We start from the raw sequence: 19,477 nt of genomic DNA, 5'->3' as shown, positions 1-19,477 counted from the left end.
GTAAGTTGGAACTATGTAACTAAAAATTATGTAGAAGATACTCTACCACTGATAAATGCAGCCTTCAGAATAGTGTGAAAGCGTCTAATTTGGGTACTCTTTGAGAAAAAGGCTAAAAATTGCCACATAGGACAATGACCCTGAAAAATGCTAAAATTGCCATACAGGGCAATGATCTCTGCTTTCACAATCACACACAAATGCTTAAGATATACTGTTGGAAAAATTTGTAAGACTCATACACACTTATTAATTTGGATAAAATATTTTTTGTGTTAGGAGTACATATTTTGTGATTTTAAAAAAAAAATAAAAGCATGATTTATATTAAATATATTTTCTAACCTTATAGTAAAAATATGTTAAGAATTAATGTTTGTTACTTTCTCCAAGGACAAGGCACGAAGACATTGGGTACAATCAGAATAGGATATTTTTGGTAGTTTTGTTTATATATTATATTATATAAAAAAAATAAAAAATAAAAAGACTTGACCGTGGCTATCAAGAAAGGAAACTGTGGTAATATGTTGTTTTTTATTTTGTCACTTATTATATTATTTGATATCAAAGGTTTCTATTTTTGGTTTATGTTCCTTGATTGTGCAAAGTTTTTTTCTTTGGGATATCAATTCATTAATTTGGTCTTAAAAAGGAATAAAATCAAATCCCCGAGTGCCATTTTCTTCTCTTTATAATCGGTCAAAGAGAGACTCATTTACTCATTCTTTCAAAAAATTAAAAATTAAAAAAATTCTCTTTGTTTTTGTTTGTTGCAACTATGGTGAAAACTTGAGGCAGTGGAGTACATGCATTTCCCATTGGTAACAATCGTCTCGGTCACCACAAAGAAGGCTTGAAAAATTGTGTTGTCATTGCCTTTTGGATTTTTTGATAAACAAAGAGGGGGAGTAGTAGTTTGACTCTTTGGATTGTTTTTTATGTTGGTATTACTCCGTTGACTTATTGATAGACAACAAGGGGGAGTAAGATTTATTTTGTTGGGTTTTTATCTTGTTAAGCTTTCTAAAAAAATTAACCTTGTTTATGATATTGGTTATAATTGAGATGTCTTTCGCAGGGGGAGTAATGTAACATTACTATTTGCTCTAATCTGGTTTGTCTTGGCAGGATCTTTCAAAATAAACTCTTAAAATATTTTTGTCTATCAAGTCGCCAAAGGGGGAGATTGTAAAGTCCTTTATTGGCTAACTTTATTTTAGACAAAATATTTTAAAGTTATTAAGGAAAATCAGTAGCATATCCATATTGATTCTTGATCTAATGATTCAGCTGATTTTCTAGTATGAAAATATCATTTAAGTGTGAATACATTTTTTAACTTATTTATCACATATCAACATTATTTGGTAAAAATATGTATTACAATTGTCTTGAGATTATTTTAAGGGATTATGTTTATTCTGGAATAAAGAAGGTGTCAAAAATGAATATGGTCAAAAGAAAAGATCATGTTCGTTCTGCCAGATAAAACTCATTACGTTGCTTACTCATCAGTTTCCTTTTTTGTCGACACAGAATTCATCTGGCTGGCTGATTTCCTAAATCAAAAGAATTTGCAAATTGATTTCAAAGATATCAGAAAATGATGGCCTTTGACGATTTCCTTGCCTATAAATATCTTGCCAAGGCCTTTGGAATTTTTACCTCTTCCATTTTGAATATTTGTAAACATTATGTTATTTTGAAGAGTATCTTTATTTGTAGAGATTAAGTTTGTTCACCTTAATCTTTGTGAGAGTGCTGAGTATACTTGTAGATATCTATCTAGTCTATTGTAAACAGATAGTGTCTATTGTGAACGTGTTCATAAGGATCTTCGGGAGAGGATTCTATCTAAGTCTCACTTCGGGAGGAAGTGTGCACTCGCTATTCTTTGAAGGAAGTTCAAGAGAATCAGCGTTTCATCAAATCAGATTCGTAGAGAAGAGTACAACAAGATTGCGGCAATAGTTTAAGAAGGAGTCTTACATTGTTTAAGTCAATGCTTTTGTACACATTGTTTCTTTACTAATTGGTTTATTCTCTGGGCGTGGCCCCAAGGAGTAGGTTATCTGAAAGGGTTTCTGAACCTTGTAAAAATTCGGTGTATTCTTTATTGTTTTGCACTGTCTATTTATTGTGTTCAGTTTCTGTTGTGACAAGTTCGGATTCTGTCCTGACAGAACTGCTATCCGTGTAAACAGTTAATTACCATTCCACACTTTAATTAATTCACATGGTTTAATTAATTTGGTAATTACTAAAAATAGAATTTAAAAACTTCAGTTAAATGATCAATATAGGCTATGGACAATCAAATAAAGAAGAAAATTGTCTAACTCGTAGTGACTATTGTAACGCCCTACTACCTTAGAGCAGTTACTAAGTGAGTTTAAAACATGCAATCACTCGCTAATCAAGGTTTTTAAAGCAAAAGTGTAATTAAGTCATAATCAGAGTAAAAACTTTTAGAAATAATTCCACTTCATTGAAAACCATAAAAGTTTAATACTTGGGATCCCAAAATACTGTTTAGAAATATTTACAACATATAAATACAACCAAGTCGGCTAAACGACAAAATCTAGGTTTTATTACAATCATCTCCCAAAATCCACTGCTGTGGCAGCCAAGCAGACAAAACATGTACACGCCGCTTCATGCCTGCTACCTTCATGGTTGGTTGGCCTTTCCCTTGCCCTTACCTGCACCACAGAGCATCTGTGAGCCGAAGCCCAGCAAGAAAACCCACAAACAGATAACATATGCAAAACATACACCAGACATATAATCAGGCCATCAATAGGCTAAACACATACGACCAAGCCATCCCAGGCGCTTTACCAGGCCCTGGGTTCGCGGTCTACACCGTGAGGATATCCCAGGTATCCTTTAGGGTCCTACCCTGGCAGCTCGCACTCCACGTGGTCAACACTGCTCCCGGCCCCTTGCCGTTCTTGGCCTTGCACTCAACGTGCCCAACGCCGTTCCTGACCCTTTGCCGATCATTTACACAATAGCATTCATAGCATAATAAACAAACACTGAACACTAACAAATTCAATCAAAGGGCTATGCCCTGCAATTCAGACATATTGGGCTCAGCCCTGCATACAAGCTCTATGGGAACAAGGGTTCTCTTACCTGAGTCCCGAGCTCTCCGAGCACCGATATCCCGAGCACAGTCCTCTAACTTGAGCCTCACCGAAACCCTAGTCACAACACATTAACCATATTCGTCCATCAAATTCCAATCCATTAACTAGCTTTAAATCACAATTCTAGTCTCCGGGTCATTGAATTTCACCAAACATGGTAAAAGATTCAATCCCGAGCACCCTAGGCTAAATTCCCAAGCCTAGAAACTCAAAATCCCTTAAGGGTCGCGGCATTAGCCAACCATGCCTCGGCATGGCCCCAACCAGAGGCCTCCAAATGCCCAAAAACAGGTAAGGGTCGCGGCATTACTCAGGTCATGTCGCGGCCCGCCCTCCTTCCTCAGCATGCATCAGATTCGAAGGGCCGCGGCTTAGCAAGAACAATGCCGCGGCCCGACCCTTCGAAACCAGAAAAATCCTCCATTTTTGACACCCAAACCTCTCTCAAAACCACCCACAATCATCCCAATTCACAACTTAATTATCCACAAACTTTCCACAAGGTTCCAGCAACAAAACCTAGCTGAAATCTAGACTAAAAACCCATTAAAAATCCATTTCAATCTCTGAGATTTTTCTACCTAAAGAACTCAAAACTCAGCCATGGAAACACTATAATTCAACCTTCAAACTTTAAATTAAAGCTTACCTCAGCTGCAGAACCAATCCTCCAAGTGTTTTCTGGCTTAATTCCCAAAGTTCCAACCTCAATTCACTCTTCAAATTCAGAACCCAAAAACCACTTAGAACATACTCAATATCACAGAATTTTCAACATAGAGAATGAGAATCAATCCTTACCTTAATCCTGGTCGAATTCCTTTGCTTAAGTTGAGCTAATCCCTCAAAATTCAAGCCTAAACTGCAGAGCCCTCAGCTGAATTCCTTAGCTTCCAAGAGTTTCCTTTGTTTTGCCTTAGAGAAAATAGAGAGAGAGAAGAGGAAGACTTAGGTCGGTTTCTACAAGTCTCTAAGTATTTCTTTCTTTTTGTTTTATTTAACTTAGTCTATGTGGTTACCTCAAGGCTCAGGGTACCAAAACATCCCCGAGGGCAAAACGGTAAATTTCCCCAATATTCCCTCCTAGACATTCTATCCTCAAATATATCTCCAAATATTTATTTCCATGCCCTGATAACCCAATATAATAACTAATGCCCAAATTACCCCTCGACTCGCCCTGAGTCGGATTCTCAACCCCGTTGTGACTTTCTGGCAAACCGCTCCCCAAGACTGTCTCAGGCCGTGCTACAAAGATAAATCACATACATATCGCATTTATCACATTTATCACAATTATACCCCTACTATCCGAACGGGGCCCACATGCACATTTAACTCAAGTAAACATGCATCTTTAACATATATTCACATAAATTCACATATTAGCATATTAATTCATTTATTGCCCTCCAGGCACGTTAATCAAGGCCCTAAGCCTTATTAGCAAATTCGGGTCGTTACAACTATACAACTCCCACCCCACATACAAAATCAAACTTTTTCAGTTATAAGTTTGCCTAATGTATGTATAAATATTTTGAATCATCTGTATATATATGATGTATCAATGAATGTTTTGATGATCAGTTATTTTTAGGGAAAATTATGGAAAATTATGCAATGCACCGTATAAACTAAAAAAATATGAAATATACGTTTGGTTACATTTATACGATTACTTCTTCCATATTTACGGTAAATTATAAGTTTTTATACATTGTATATTTTAATATAATTTTAAACCAAATAAAAATTATATTTAAAGGGAAATGAATATTTTTTTATCACTCTATTTGTGATAATACTTAGTCAATTATCTCTCTTACTTTACTCTCTCCATCTTTTCATCTTCCCCCTTTCTCATTTCTCAATCAATTTTATCCATATTTCCGAGTGGTCCAACCTTTTGTAATCATCCATGGTGCCATTTTTGTAGCTTCGAGCTCATTTATTTGGGTTTCAAGATTTTTCATCTTAATTTTCGTTTTGCTCTATTATTCCTAAAATGATAGTCATCCACTCAGAGTCTTCTTCTCCTGCTCCGAAGGAGGGCACCTAAGGCGAGCTTAAGGAGGCGGACATTGATGGCACCATAGTGTCTAAGGAGAAATAATTAAAACGAAAATCGCCTCCCTTTGCTTAAGGTAAAAGCCATTTCAAAGAAATCAAAGAAATTGACCCTTGGAGGAAGTTCTAGGCAAGTGGTGAAAGAGAATGTTAAGTCCATTGCTAATGTTCTTTTGAAGAGGAATATTAATTTAGTGGCTAAACCTAAGATTTTTTTTTTTGTTCATGATCTTCATTGAAATAGGTTGTTATAAGTTTGTAACATAAGTCACATTTTCAATTTCCTCTATTGCATTGTCTATAAAAGTTTGTTATATGTTTGTAACATAAATTTTTGTATATTTTTTTTAATTTTATGTCGTCTACATTTTAACTTGAACGTAATTATTTGTAAAGTTTTGTTACATATATGTAACTTTGGCTTTGGTTTTCATACTAATAAAGTTTTTTTATGCTATGTAAAAATTGGTTTTTTGGACGTAAACTTGCAAATAATTAATTAATAATCATAAAATATTCTTATAAAATTTCTGTTAATATATATAAATTTGTTGTTCAGGGTATTATCTAGAAATTCATTTCCAATACTATGTTGTCCGTAAAAGTTTGTTACAGACTGTTATGTAAAGAATGGTTACAAATTCATAAAAGTTGTATAACCATATGTGCCAAACTTTTATGACCATATGTGCCAAACTTTCGTTAATTCTGTCAAAAAATTTAACGTTTTTTTGTTGACATAGTTAGGGCAAATTCAAAGTGCAGACACATGTCTCACTTTAGTTAGTCCAATTAATTAATTATTGTTAAACAAGTTTATTTTATTTTTGAATATTTAATATATTTTTTCTATTTTAAAATCAATTAAAGTGATTTTCTTAAAATTACACTTTGAATTCACCCAGTCACGTCATCAAAAACATTAAATTTTTTAAAGAAATATAACAAAAGGGCACGCTTTCAATGAATCCTTAATTCAAGAGACATTTTTGCCAAGCAAAATAAAGGAAGGGCAAGACTTTAAAAGGTCACCGTTCAAAGTGAAAAATCCTACTTATCCTAAAAAAACATTTTCACCAAATTTTGGTTAATAAAACATGAGATTCAAAAATAATTTATTAAAAAGAAAGAAGTCCAAACTAAAATTTAACAAAACTCACTAAGTCAAATGTACTCGTATTATGCCCACATATTTGTGGGAATGGATATGTTTTTCTTATTTAATTTTTCTATTTAAACAGTTATGCTCCCACTTGTTTGAATCAAATAACCATAAATACGTCGCATAATGTGAGTTATATTATGGTTAGACTGTGAAATTATTGAAAGAACAGTAAGACTCGTCCAGAGGAGTAGTAGCAGCCTGAGCTAAGTTGGTAAAATTAATTTTATTGATTGGTCTTTGCAAAAAAATAGTTTACACAGAGCTGTAATATCAAATCAATTTTAGTCTCACCACAATAAAAAACTAACACTTGAGAGATCGTGAGAAAATTCGTTTCGTAATGTTTTCATCATTTTTGTTATTGATTCACAGATCTAGGAAATTTTTCGTGTGAATAATCATACCACACCCCCACCCTCACCCTCTTTCTATGAATTAAATATACAGTCAAAGTCGAATCCATATATGTAAAGTGGACCTATTGATTTATATATAAATATAAGTTAGAATGTTGAAAAGTGATCTGGGAGTAGAACGGGATGCCAAGAAGGATGAGTTTCTATGTCAAAATTAGATTTTATTTCAAAATTAATTAATAATAAGTGGTATACATCCACCGTGTATTACAAGTACATGAGTACAAGCTAGATCTATCTCCTCAACTCAATCATCATGTACACAATTAATTACATGATCACTTTTTGATAGCAATGCATGAAATGTAATACGGTCCCCCACAGCCACAGCTACCTATATATATATAATATTATTTTTATTTATAATAATTTTTGTGTGGCTGAAAAAACTTATCCCTAGTTGTGCTTTCGGTGGTGTTGTTGTTACTAATATTGCTGCAAATGCAGTCCACATGTGTCCATCATTAATTTGACCTGCACTTGAAATTAATTTAGTAGCAATCATGTTTATCATCATCATCCTCTCTTAATATCACTAGTAATTGCAAAAATATAAACTTATATAAATAAGCAACTAGGTATCATTACCAGCTATCCAATGGCCATTCTTTTGTCTAGATTACTAGCTACCCTAATGGTAAAATGATAAAATAAAAAAAAGTAACTTAGCCTCATATTTATTAACGATTGCCACTTGTCTATGGACTGAAAATTTCACCATTAATTTAACTTTTAAATATTAAGGAAATTTTTTTTTTGGTCAAACTTTACTTGTGAAAATCGTTGATAGGTTTAAGTTTGTATCAAATTAATTAGCTGGTTAAGAGCACTCTTAATGGACGAGGTATATTATTCCAAGTTGAAGAAAATAGTTAAAACTAAGTAAAAGAGACGTATAATGAATGATTTATTTTACAAATATTTTTAGATACATGTGCAGTACATATATATCTAATGTCTATTATTCATCATTTAAAACAATATTTTATTAATTTTTTACTTTTTTTTTCTCTCTTCAAAATATTATATTATATTTAAATATTTCTAATTAATACTCTCAAAATATATTTTGAAAATAATAAAATTTTTTATTTGTAATTTTTTTTAGATTAATTGATATTTTAGTTTATTTTATAAATTTAGATAAATTTAAATTATAATATAATTATGTGATATTATATATGGGTAAATATTATAAATATTAAAATATATAAAGATATTATTGATAGTTATAGAAAATATTTGAAATGAATAAAAAATATTTGAAAATATAATATTTAAATGATATAAAAAAAAAATAATGAATATAATGTATAATAAAATGTAAAACTTAGAGGTAAAATAAATAAATGTGTATTTTGAAGATAAATTTTAAAAAATAGAGTAAAGCACCCGCGTTGGGGTGCTCTAATGATTGTCAAAACAAAGAACTGCAATTACAACAGCTAATTTGTCGTAGTACGTACTAAGTCAAGTTAGTATTATCTAGTCTCATCATAATCTTCTTGAACATATTTCAACACTACAGTGATGACAACTAATTAAACATATTTAAATATCGGTCCACAATATATTTGTGAATTCTCTCCACGTTTATTTCCTCTACTTTTTCATCCATATTATGTAGCCTTAATTAAGCAAGATTGAATGCATGAGAATGGTTCTCAAATATTAATGAGCGAGAGCTAGAATTCCAGCATAAATTGTAGCGTCTCAAATTTGCTAATAAGGTTTAGGGTCTTGCTTAACGTGTCAGGATGACAATAATTGATTTAATTATATTAATATGTGAATTTAATGATAATGTGATTAGAAATACATGTTTAGGTGAATTAAATACTCATGTGGGCCCCATTTGGCTATTAGGGGCATATTTGCAATTTTAGTTCGTTGATAGCATAAATGTAATATTTGTGTATAATGTGATTGATACCACAAGTGACTGGTGACATACTTGTGATGTGCGATATGAGACGGTTCTATGGAGCAGTTTAGCTAGATAGTCACAACGGGGTCGAATACCTGACTCGCGAGGAGCCTATGGGTATTTTGGGAACATAATTGGTGTTCAAGATTTACCGGATAGCAGGTAGTAGTTTAGTGATGGTTTGGACATGTTAGGATTAAACAGGGATTTATAGGAATACTCGAGGATTTAATGGGTTGTGGCATATGACGAGATTGCCTTGGTGGCACTTGAGATTTAAATAGGTTTAAGGGGTATTTTGGACCTTTTGGCTAAGGATAGATTTACACACTTAGGCAGCTGTGTGGCTTGAAAAAACACCAGAATTAAGTAAAGGACAAACAGAACTTCAGCTTCAAGACTCTCACTCTCTCTCTCTCTCCATCGGTTCTCTCTCTCTCTTGTGGAGTTGAAGGCTTGAAGAAATCGTGAGGATTTTAGGCTAAGGAAGAGAGGAACTGGAAGCTTGTAGTGCTGGGAAGTGATTCAGGGACTATATTAAGTGCAAAGGTAAGCTCCTTAACTTGATCTTGCTGTTGAATTCTACGGAATTGTTTTAGAACCTTAGACTTGCATGAAAATGGATTCTAAGACTGGTGTTGGGTGTTTTATGAGTATATAAATTGTTTATAAGATTTGTTATGGAGCCTAGGTTGTGTGGAAGGGAAGACTAGGCTTAATTGTGAGTTTAATTGGTGTTTGGGGTATGAAATTGGGGTTTAGGCTCGAGGAAAAACGCAGGAAAAATGTTGTTTTTCTGGGTTTGGGGGCTCAGGCCATGACCCTGTTCTTCAGGCGTCGCGGCCCGTGTGCTTGAAGAGGCTGGAAAGCCTCTGTTTTACCTAGACGCATCGCAGCATGGGGGGGAGCATGTCGCAGCCCGTGTCCTCTAGAAGGGAGGGCCTTGCCTTCTGACCAAGTGGCGAGTTGCGGCCCTAAAGGGTATGTCGCGACCCTAAATGGGAAAATAAGGAAATTTAAGGTTCTTAGCTCGGGAACTCAAATATTAAGGCTCGGGAAGGATTTTACTACCCAGTTTGGTAGAATACAAGGTTCCGGATGCTAGATTAATATTATGATGTTATTATTGGTTTGGAATTTGATGGATGGTTATTATGAATGCGTTGTAACTAGGTTTTCAACGAGGCTCAGGTTAGAAGACTGTGCTTGGGATCGCGGTGCTCAGATTGCTCGGGATACAGTTAAGAAAACTGTTGTACCCGTAGAGCAGGGTGTGACCCTATTGCTTGTATTGCAGGGTGTGGACCTACTGCTTGTATTGCAAGGCGTGGCCTTAATGTTTATGTTTAGTATGTGTTTAAATATCTGTGAATATTATGCTATGTGGTGCATGTCGGCGAAGGCCGGGAACGGCGAAGGCCGAGAACGACAAGAAGCAGAGTATGGCAAGGGGCCGGGATTGGCGTTGAGCACGCTAAGTGCTGGTCGTTAGGGCGAGACCCTCCTAGGGTGCTGGAGCCACCCTCTCAGTGAAGACTGCGACGCCAGGGCCTGGTAAAGCGCCTGAGACGGCGTTGGTCGCTATGTGTTTAGCATGTTGGCTGTTTTGTTTGTATAGTGTGGATTGTTATGCACATGTTATATGTTTTGTGTTGAGTTTTCTTTCTGGTCTTTGGCTCACGAGTGATCTATGGTGCAAGTAAGGGCAAAGGAAATGTCGACCAACCATGAGTACGGAGAGCATGGAGCGACAGGTAAATGTTCGACCTACCTGGCTGCCACGACTAGGGTTATTTTTGGGAAGATGTACTGTAATGGTTGTTTTGTTGCCTAGGTCGACTTTAATTGTATTTCTGAGTTGTAAGGTATTTTCTAAACAATATTTTGGGATCAAGTCTGTAAAAATATTCCAAGATTTCAATGAATGATCAAATTTTATAATTTTTTTTTCATTAAATGACTGTCATTTCAATTTAGTCACACGTTTAACCTACAACATCGATTAGCGAGCTAATGACACTGTTGACGCGGTTCTTCGCCAACAGGTAATTAAGAAAATAAGAGGAAGGGATTAGTGCTTATATTGAACCGAAATAGATGAATGATCTTTGTAAATGGACTGGTGACATAATCACGTTTTTTAGGTGGTTCAAATGTTAAAATCCTTCTACTCCACCAGTCAATATTATTGCTATATGCTTGGTATTCTTTTACAGGGTATTTCCTTACACAATAGAATCCAGCCCTTTGCAACTCCCAGGGTCTCCATATTTATAGGAGAGGGCACCTGGGAGATGGTAAAAAGGTCATCCCGTGACCTTCTTACCTATCATGTCAACTCTATGACATTCATGATTAATTCCTAAGACCTGACACATGAAGTGTGGTCTAATCAATAGGTAAGGGGGATAATGGGCCACACGGCCCAACCCAGTCGTGGGTGTCTGAATACGCACGTTCATGCTGCGTGTCCGAGAAGTCAGGGATATATCAGACACGTGATGTCTGATATATGCACGTTTACCTTGCGTGGTTGACTTTATAAAAGGTCACAGCCTCCAACTCTAGCTCGTACCACGAACTGGATGCTTCCCTCGACCTGTGGCCTTCAGAGTCCAGACTCAGTCCTTAAGTAATCTTTGCAAACCTTTGGATACCCCGAGCTAATGAGGTAGGACCTGATGACAACAGCTCCGGTCATGGGGAATCCACGTGGCTGACTATAATTTAGGCCGTATCTCAGCTCGCTAATAGCCCGTTGGAAAATCAGGGCGTACATTTGCCCCCCAAGCCCCTACTCATGGTGCACGACGTCGTGTAGGGCCACAGTAGGGGCTTTTAGGCTTCCCCATGAACTCTTCATATTCCACACTTTACGCAGGCTCCGGATACGTGGAACATCGTGGTTGGTGATGGTACGTCTTCCGAGAACCGCATTAAATGGCCTAGCCTATACTCAGCCGTCGTTTCGTCTTTCGAGTGGAGATCCTTGGATCCCACATCAGGGAAATCCAACAGCCCTCCTCATGTGGCCTTTCACGTATATAAAAGGGGTGGCCACCTTACGCATGGGCCACCCGTTCATTTGAAAATTTTCAGAATTTTCTTTCTTCTTCTCTCTTCTTCATCTCCAGAAGAAAAACCTTCTTCTCTTCGGTCGCCATTCCCTGCACTCAAGAAGTTCAAGTGTAAGGGCTCCCTTGAAGCTTTGGAATCAACTACTTCGACGAAGCCCCAACCCAGACGACCCCTTCATCCTTTTCTCAACCAGAACACTTTGTAAGTCTCCTGACCGTGCATGCTTTGAGATTATTTTTCACTGTAGCCTAGGTAAATCTTTACTGTAGCCGCATGCAAGGTTTTGTTGGTTTTTGTGGGTATGAAGGGAGAAAGCCTTTAGGTTAGGGTATCTCTTGTAGTAGAAAACCATTTAGGAACACGGTTTATAGGGTGCATTTTCTGGGGAAATTTTCTGGGTAGGATTTTTGGTATGCTTGTTTAAAATATCCAGTATTTTGGGTGCAAAACTGGGTAGCTTAGGGGACACGCTTCACAGGCGGTTTTGCCTCTCTTGCCTACTGAAACTTTCCTTCCAAGGAAAAATTCTATCCTGACCCTCTTGACACACGAATTCCGAGTAATCGGGGATCTGTTGGGAGCACAGGCGCGTGTTCATAGAACCGCGTGGTCTCACTCTCCACGGGCTGAGATTACCTCAGCTCGTGCAAAGAAACACTCCTTTTGATTCTTCCTTATGCTTAGGTCGCCTTTTCTGAAATCTTTTCTTTCGTTCGCTAGGCGACCAGATGGTACCCAATAAGAACGCTCCAAAGAGGATCGCTGGCAGCTCGTCCTCCCAACAATCCAAGGGAAAAGAGGTGATGACGGACTCCTCAATCCCTGCCTTCGGGCTGGCCGTGGAGCAGGAGCTCGAGGTGGCTCCCGATGCTTTCTTCGAGGCTGAAAGGATCATCTCGAAGATCACTAACCAGGGGAAAGTGAATAAGATATTCCTTTCCCATGGCATCGAACTGGGGAGGGGCGCCCTGATCGCCCGACCTCCCGTAGAAGGTGATCGGAGCTGCGCGCCGCTCGACGAGGAGTTCGCGGCCTGGAGTGACGAGCACTTCAAAGCCGGGGCTTTCCTCCAGCTGGATCAGTACTTCGCCGACTTCCTCAATTATGTGAGGTTGGCCCCTTTCCAGCTCCCCCCCAACTCCTATCGTTTGTTGGCGGGGTTGAGATATCTGTTCTTGAAACAGGAGTGAGAGGTCCCCACTCCAGCAGATATCTTATACTTTTTCTGCCTCAAGGCCAGCCCGGAGCAGCGGGGGTGAGGCGACGGGTTCTATTACTTAACCTGGTTTCCAAATATGGCTGCGGTCATCGAGCTGCCCAGCCACCCCAACGACTTCAAAGACCAGTTCTTTATGTCCAAGGGGTTTCGCAATTGCGACTTACACTACTTCAACCGTCCTCGTAAGTACCTTTCATCTCTAGCTCGTAAGTTAAGTATTGATTAGCTCCCCCCTGTATCCATTTCTGACTTAGAATAATTCTGCAGCTATCTTCGCGAGGACAGAGAAGTCTGTGATCCTCGGGAGCCAGTACGAGACACTGGCGGGCTTGCCCCCCAGTGAAAAGGACTATCGCCAACTCGTGATAGACGAGACGATGCTGGCCTGCAAGCTGATCTCCCCAGGCCAGACTCTGAATCTGAGGAGGCCCCGGGTGCCTCCCCCAGCTCGCGAGATGAGGCCTATCCCCATGGAGGAGGCCGCGGGGGATGAGGATGAGGAGGACGAGGTGCCCCTCGTGAGGACGAGGAAGCGGGCGCTAGAGGTTGCCCAAAGAACAGACGAGGAGAAGATCCGGTCCGGAGTAGCTGCAGGTCCCTCCGGCCAAGGTAACCTATATATGTTTAGGAACTTAGATAGGGCCACTGCAGACCCCCAGCTAGCTAGGTTCAATCCCAAACAGCTCGTCCAATGCCATCGAAGTGACCCAGACTTTGATGTAACCCTACTCCACTGCGTCGACTAGCTAGTGTTGGATTATGAAAGTAGCCGCCCTAGGGGTACCATAGTTGTAGACAACACCCTAGCCTTTAGGTCGGTCCTATTCGAGGAGTATGGGACCAACCTTCGGTCATGGCCATCACTCCGGGAGGGTGTCGTAGCTCCGGGTCTTAGGCAATACGTAGAAGAGTCTAGTCCTGAGACAGCCTCGGATCCAGAAACCGCGCCAGCTCGGGAAGTAATTGTCTTAGATTCCCCCGCAGAAGCTCCGGGGCCGATGGTCGTGACCATAGATTCCTCTTCTAGCTCGGGGGGTAGGATTCCTTTTAGTATATATATATATACTTGAGTTTCGCCTTTTTCCCCCTTGTTTTTGTTTTTGCATGACTGGTTATTGACATATTGATGTTGTCTTTGTTTTGCTAGAGGAGATGTCTCAGCCCGGGGGAAAAAATCTGCGAGCTATGTTCACCGGAGGGAACCCCTCAGCTGGGGCCTCTGGGCCCAAAATGAAGAAGCTCCGGGTGGCGAAGAAAGCCGCTGGGACCCTAACCAAGTCCCCTGCAAAGGGGAAAGAGCAGACCCCAGCTGCCCCGAGGAAACTACACCTCTTGCTGTAGTGGAGAACATGCCCCCACCCCCTCCGCGAGCTTCGGCCTTTGTCCGGGACACAGGGGCGGAGCTCGGGGCCTCGGCAACTGCGCCCCCCGAGATACGTATCCCGGTGGACCCCCAGGATCTAGAGAAGATTCCAGATGTCTTTAGGGGGACGGTGTATGAGACGGCGAGCTACGCCGTCAACCACTTCTACCGCTTCAATGAGAGAGAGTTGCGGGCCATCGAAACAAGGAGCCTGGTGGGCGTAATGGAATCTTCATTGGGCATGGCCCTAATGGTAAGCTGACCTTACCCTTTTATGATTTTTTATTATCATGCCTTGCCCTGTTTTTCCTTTCCTTTTTTTTTCTAAGGTAGTTGCCTCTCCATTTTTGCAGAGCGTCTTGGCCCTTCACCGGAGCATAGCCAGGACCAAGGCCCAGCTCGAGGATATGAGGGGCGAGCATCGGGCGGTTGTGGCCACCCATAAAAATTCCTTGAAGACGGCCCAACAGAAAGAAAAAGAAGCCAAGGATGCCCTGGTGGCCGTGCAGGCCGAGCTGGAAGAAGCCCGCCCCAAGCTTCAAGAGGCTGAGGCTACCAAAGCAGCTCTTGCTGCCGCGCTGGTCGAGCTAGACTCTGCGAAGGCCGAGGCCGAGGAGGCTAAGGCCGCCTTGGAAACGGAGAAGGTAGCTTCCAGCACCGCAATGGAGGACATGCTCTACCATTGCTGGGCCTATAACCCAGACGGCGACTTCTCCTTCTTAGGAGCAGACGGGGAGGTCTTCCTGGAGGGGTTCAAAGCTCGCATCCAGCAAGAGGCACCTTCTGAAATCAGGGAGGCATCCGTTGTAGCCGAGCAGGAGGGCGAGACGGTGACCTCCACGGAGCAGCCTGGTGGAGCCTAGGGCCCGTTCCTTTAATATTCTCATCTTCATTTTTTTTGTGTAACTTTGCATGAGGTTTTTCTACCTTGAGACAATCGGTTTTATCAATTTTTACTTTTGATTGGTTTACTTCCTTTTTCCTTTATATGCATTTTAGTTACTATTTTGAAAACTTAGTTCGCATTAATTTTTATCAATATCTCGTGCTCTTTAAGAAAAACAACGATCAATCGATTTAAATTAACTTCTAAGTTTTATGACCTGGTTATGTCCAGGAACTTAGTTTGAAAACTTAGTTCGCGTTAATTTTTATCAATATCTCGTGCTCTTTAAGAAAAACAACGATCAATTGATTTAAATTAACTTCTAAGTTTTATGACCTGGTTATATCCAGGGTAGAGCTTAGTTCGCGTTAATCCTATATCAATATCTCACGTTTTTTAAGAAAAACAACGATCAATCAATTTGAATTAACTTCTAAGTCTTTAAGGCAACCTGGTTCTATCCAGGGTAGAGCTTAGTTCGCATTAATCCTTTATCAATATCTCGCATTTTTTAAGAAAAACAACGATCAATCAATTTGAATTAACTTCTAAGTCTTTAAGGCGACCTGGTTATATCCAGGCACCATATGCCCCATAAGTAACAAGGAAAGGGTCTTTCGTGGTTACTTTAGATGACACTTGTAAACATGTACAATCATAAACAAAAAGTTAATTCTCATTGCTTAATACATAAAAAATGGCCTTTTAGGCCTTACAAGGGGGTCATTGATAATATCTCTTCAAATGGATGGCGTTCCAAGTTCGTGGGACTGCCCCTCCATCGAGCCGAGTTAATTTGTAAGTTCCCTCTTTATTGACCTTGATGACTTGATATGGCCCTTCCCAGTTCGGTCCCAATACTCCATCTTTGGGATCCTTACCGGCTAAGAAAACCCTCTTGAGGACCAGGTCGCCAATGCTAAATGCGCGCTTTTTGACTTTTGAGTTGAAATAACGAGTGCTTTTTTGCTGGTAATGTGCGAGCTGGAGTTGCGAATCTTCTCGTCTTTCATCAACCAAGTCAAGGGAAGCACAAAGTAGCTCGTGGTTGCGGTCCTGGTCATATACCTGGACTCTATGCGAAGGTACCTTAATCTCCACGGGGAGGACCGCCTCACTCCCAAAAGTCAGGGAGAAAGGAGTATGACTCGTAGGAGTCCGGTGCGAGGTCCGGTATGCCCACAGAACCTCGAGGAGCTGTTCTAGCCAGACCCCCTTGGCTTCGTCTAGTCTCTTCTTGAGGCTCGCCTTTAGGGTCTTATTGACGGCCTCGACCTGGCCATTCACCTGAGGATAGGCCACGGAGGAGAAGCTTTTCACAATTCCGTACCTTTCACAAAACTCGGTGAATAGGTCGCTGTCGAACTGAGTCCCATTGTCAGAAATGATCTTCTTGGGCAGCCCGAATCGGCAGATAATGCTCTTAACCACGAAGTCGAGGACTTTTTTGGAAGTTATTGTTTCCAAAGGTTCTGCCTCAGCCCACTTCGTAAAGTAGTCGATGGCCACCACGGTGTAGCGGACCCCGCCTTTTCCAGAAGGGAGGGCGCCAACCAAGTCGATCCCCCAGACTGCAAATGACCATGGGGAAGAGATCATCTTCAGCTCGACTGGGGGAGCTCGGGCAACTGCGGCGAATCGCTGGCACTTGTCGCACTTCTTGACATACGAGATTGAGTCCTTGGACAGAGTGGGCCAGTAGTATCCCTGCCTCAGGACTTTTAAGGCCAAGCTGTGCCCCCCAGCGTGGTCTCCGCAAAATCCTTCGTGCACTTCCTGCAGGATGGCCTTTGCTTCGCTTGGAAGAACACATAGTAGGAGAGGTAGGGAGTGCCCACGCCGGTATAGCACCTCGTCTACCACCGTAAACCTTGGGGCCTGGTACAGTACCCGCCGCGCATCATTACGCCCTTCAGGTAGCTTCCCCTCGGTGAGATACTCAAGGATGGGGGTCATCCAGGTCGGCCTGGCGTCGATCATCTCGACCTCCGCTCTGACTTCTTCTATGCTTGGTTTCTCCAAGAATTCTACCGGCACTAACCCCAAAGCCTCCGTCTCCCCGGAGGTGGCGAGCTTCGCAAGAGCGTCTGCGTTAGCGTTCTGCTCGATTGAGCCTCTCCCAAATGCAGACAGCTCAACTTTTACCTTTGCCAGGTAGGCAGCCATCTTGGGTCCTTGTGCTTGATATTCGCCCAGAACCTGGTTTACCACGAGCTGGGAGTCACTGAAGCACTGGACAGAGCTCGCCTTCAGCTCCTGGGCTATTCTTAGCTCGGCCAGCAAAGCTTCGTATTCGGCCTCGTTGTTGGAGGCCTTGAATCCGAATCTCAGCGCCGAGTGGAATCTATGTCCCTCGGGGGATATCAAAATGATTCCAGCCTCGGAGCTGTTTTCATTGGACGAGCTATCTACGAAGATCTTCCATGACACCTGCGCTGAGGTGAGTTGGGGTGAGTCTTCTGCAGGGTCCTCCCGGAATCCTATGCACTCTGCCACAAAATCGGCCAGGGCCTGACTTTTTATAGCAGTTCGCGGGGTGTACAGAATCTCGAACTGACTGAGCTCGACAACCCACTTTAACATGCGTCCCGATGCTTCAGGTTTTTGCAAAACCTGCCTTAAAAGCTTATCGGTCATGACGTGTATTGAGTGGGACTGGAAGTACGACCTGAGCTTTCGGGAGGCCGTGATAAGGCAGAACGCCAATTTTTCCATCAACGGGTATCGGGATTAAGCTCCGAGGAGTCTCTTGCTGATGTAATAGACCGGTCTCTGACCAGAAGCTCGAGTAATGATCTGATCTTGTCGGGGTTTGCCTCGATTCCTCGGGTATTGACGATGAATCCCAGGAATTTTCTAGATGCGACTCCAAAAGTGCACTTCTGTGGATTAAGCCTCATGCCATACTCCCGTAGTATCTTGAAGCACTCCTCCAGGTCGGAAACATGGTTATCGGCAGTCTTTGACTTGACTAGCATGTCATCAACGTACACTTCCATGTTCTTCCCGATTTGGTTGGCGAACATTCTATTTACTAACCTCTAGTATGTAGCGCCGGCGTTCTTAAGCCCGAATGGCATGACCTTGTAACAGTAGACGTTAGTCAGGGTCATGAAGCTGGTGTGCTCCTGGTCCGCCGGATTCATGGCGATCTGATTGTAGCCTGAGTACGCGTCCATAAAGAACATGAGTTCGTGCCCCGCCATGGCATCCACCAATTGGTCAATCCTTGGCAAGGGAAAACAATCTTTGGGGCAGGCTTTATTCAGGTCGGAGAAGTCGATGCGGGTCTGCCACTTCCCGTTGGGCTTCGGGACCAGCACGGGGTTGGCGAACCAAACCGGAAACTTGGCTTCACGGATAAAGCCACATTTCTTGAGCCGGGCTACTTCTTCCTCTAAGGCCTCAGCCCGGGTTGTTCCAAGGCGCCTCTGCTTCTGGGACTTTGCAGGAACGTTCTTGTCCAGATGAAGGGTGTGCATGATGACATTTGGATTGATTCCCACCATGTCCTCGTGTGACCACGCAAACACATCCAGGTTATCCTGCAGAAAGCTGATTAGCTCAGCTTTCCTCTTGTTACATAGGTTTTTCCCGAGCTTGACCATCCGTGAAGGGTTCTGTGGATCGATGTTTACTTCCCCTAGCTCTTCAATAGCCTGGAGCTCGGACTTATCCTCGCCTATTCGGGGGTCAATATCCTCACTTAAGACGATATTTTCCCCTTCGGTGCTCTGAGGTTTTTCAATCTCAGGATCAACTAAAGGTTCCTGAGATTCCTCTCCTCCACCTTGGATGGCCATTGCTAGCTGCCTGGGTTTCGATTTTCCCTTCATGGAAATGCTGTAGCATTCCCTGGCAGTGAGCTGATCACCACGGACTGTGCATATCCCCGTGGAAGAAAGGAATTTCAGCGCGAGGTGGCGAACGGAAGTGATGGCCTCAAAAGCTATAAGTGTGGGTCGGCCCAAAATAGCATTGTATGCAGCGGAGCAGTCGATGACCACGAACTCGAGGAGTTTTGAGACTGTTCGAGGCCCTTCTCCTAAGGTGATCACCAGCTCGATCGTCCCTATGGCCGCTGATCCTTCTCCAAAAAAACCATACAGCATCATGGAGGTCGCCTTCAGCTCGGCGACAGTCAAACCCATCTTCTCCAGCGTGGACCGGAATAGAAGGTATACCGAGCTCC

Source organism: Humulus lupulus, chromosome 4 (genome assembly GCF_963169125.1).
Source record: "Humulus lupulus chromosome 4, drHumLupu1.1, whole genome shotgun sequence".
In the NCBI taxonomy this organism is placed as follows: domain Eukaryota; kingdom Viridiplantae; phylum Streptophyta; class Magnoliopsida; order Rosales; family Cannabaceae; genus Humulus; species Humulus lupulus.
This window is presented reverse-complemented; position numbering follows the sequence as displayed.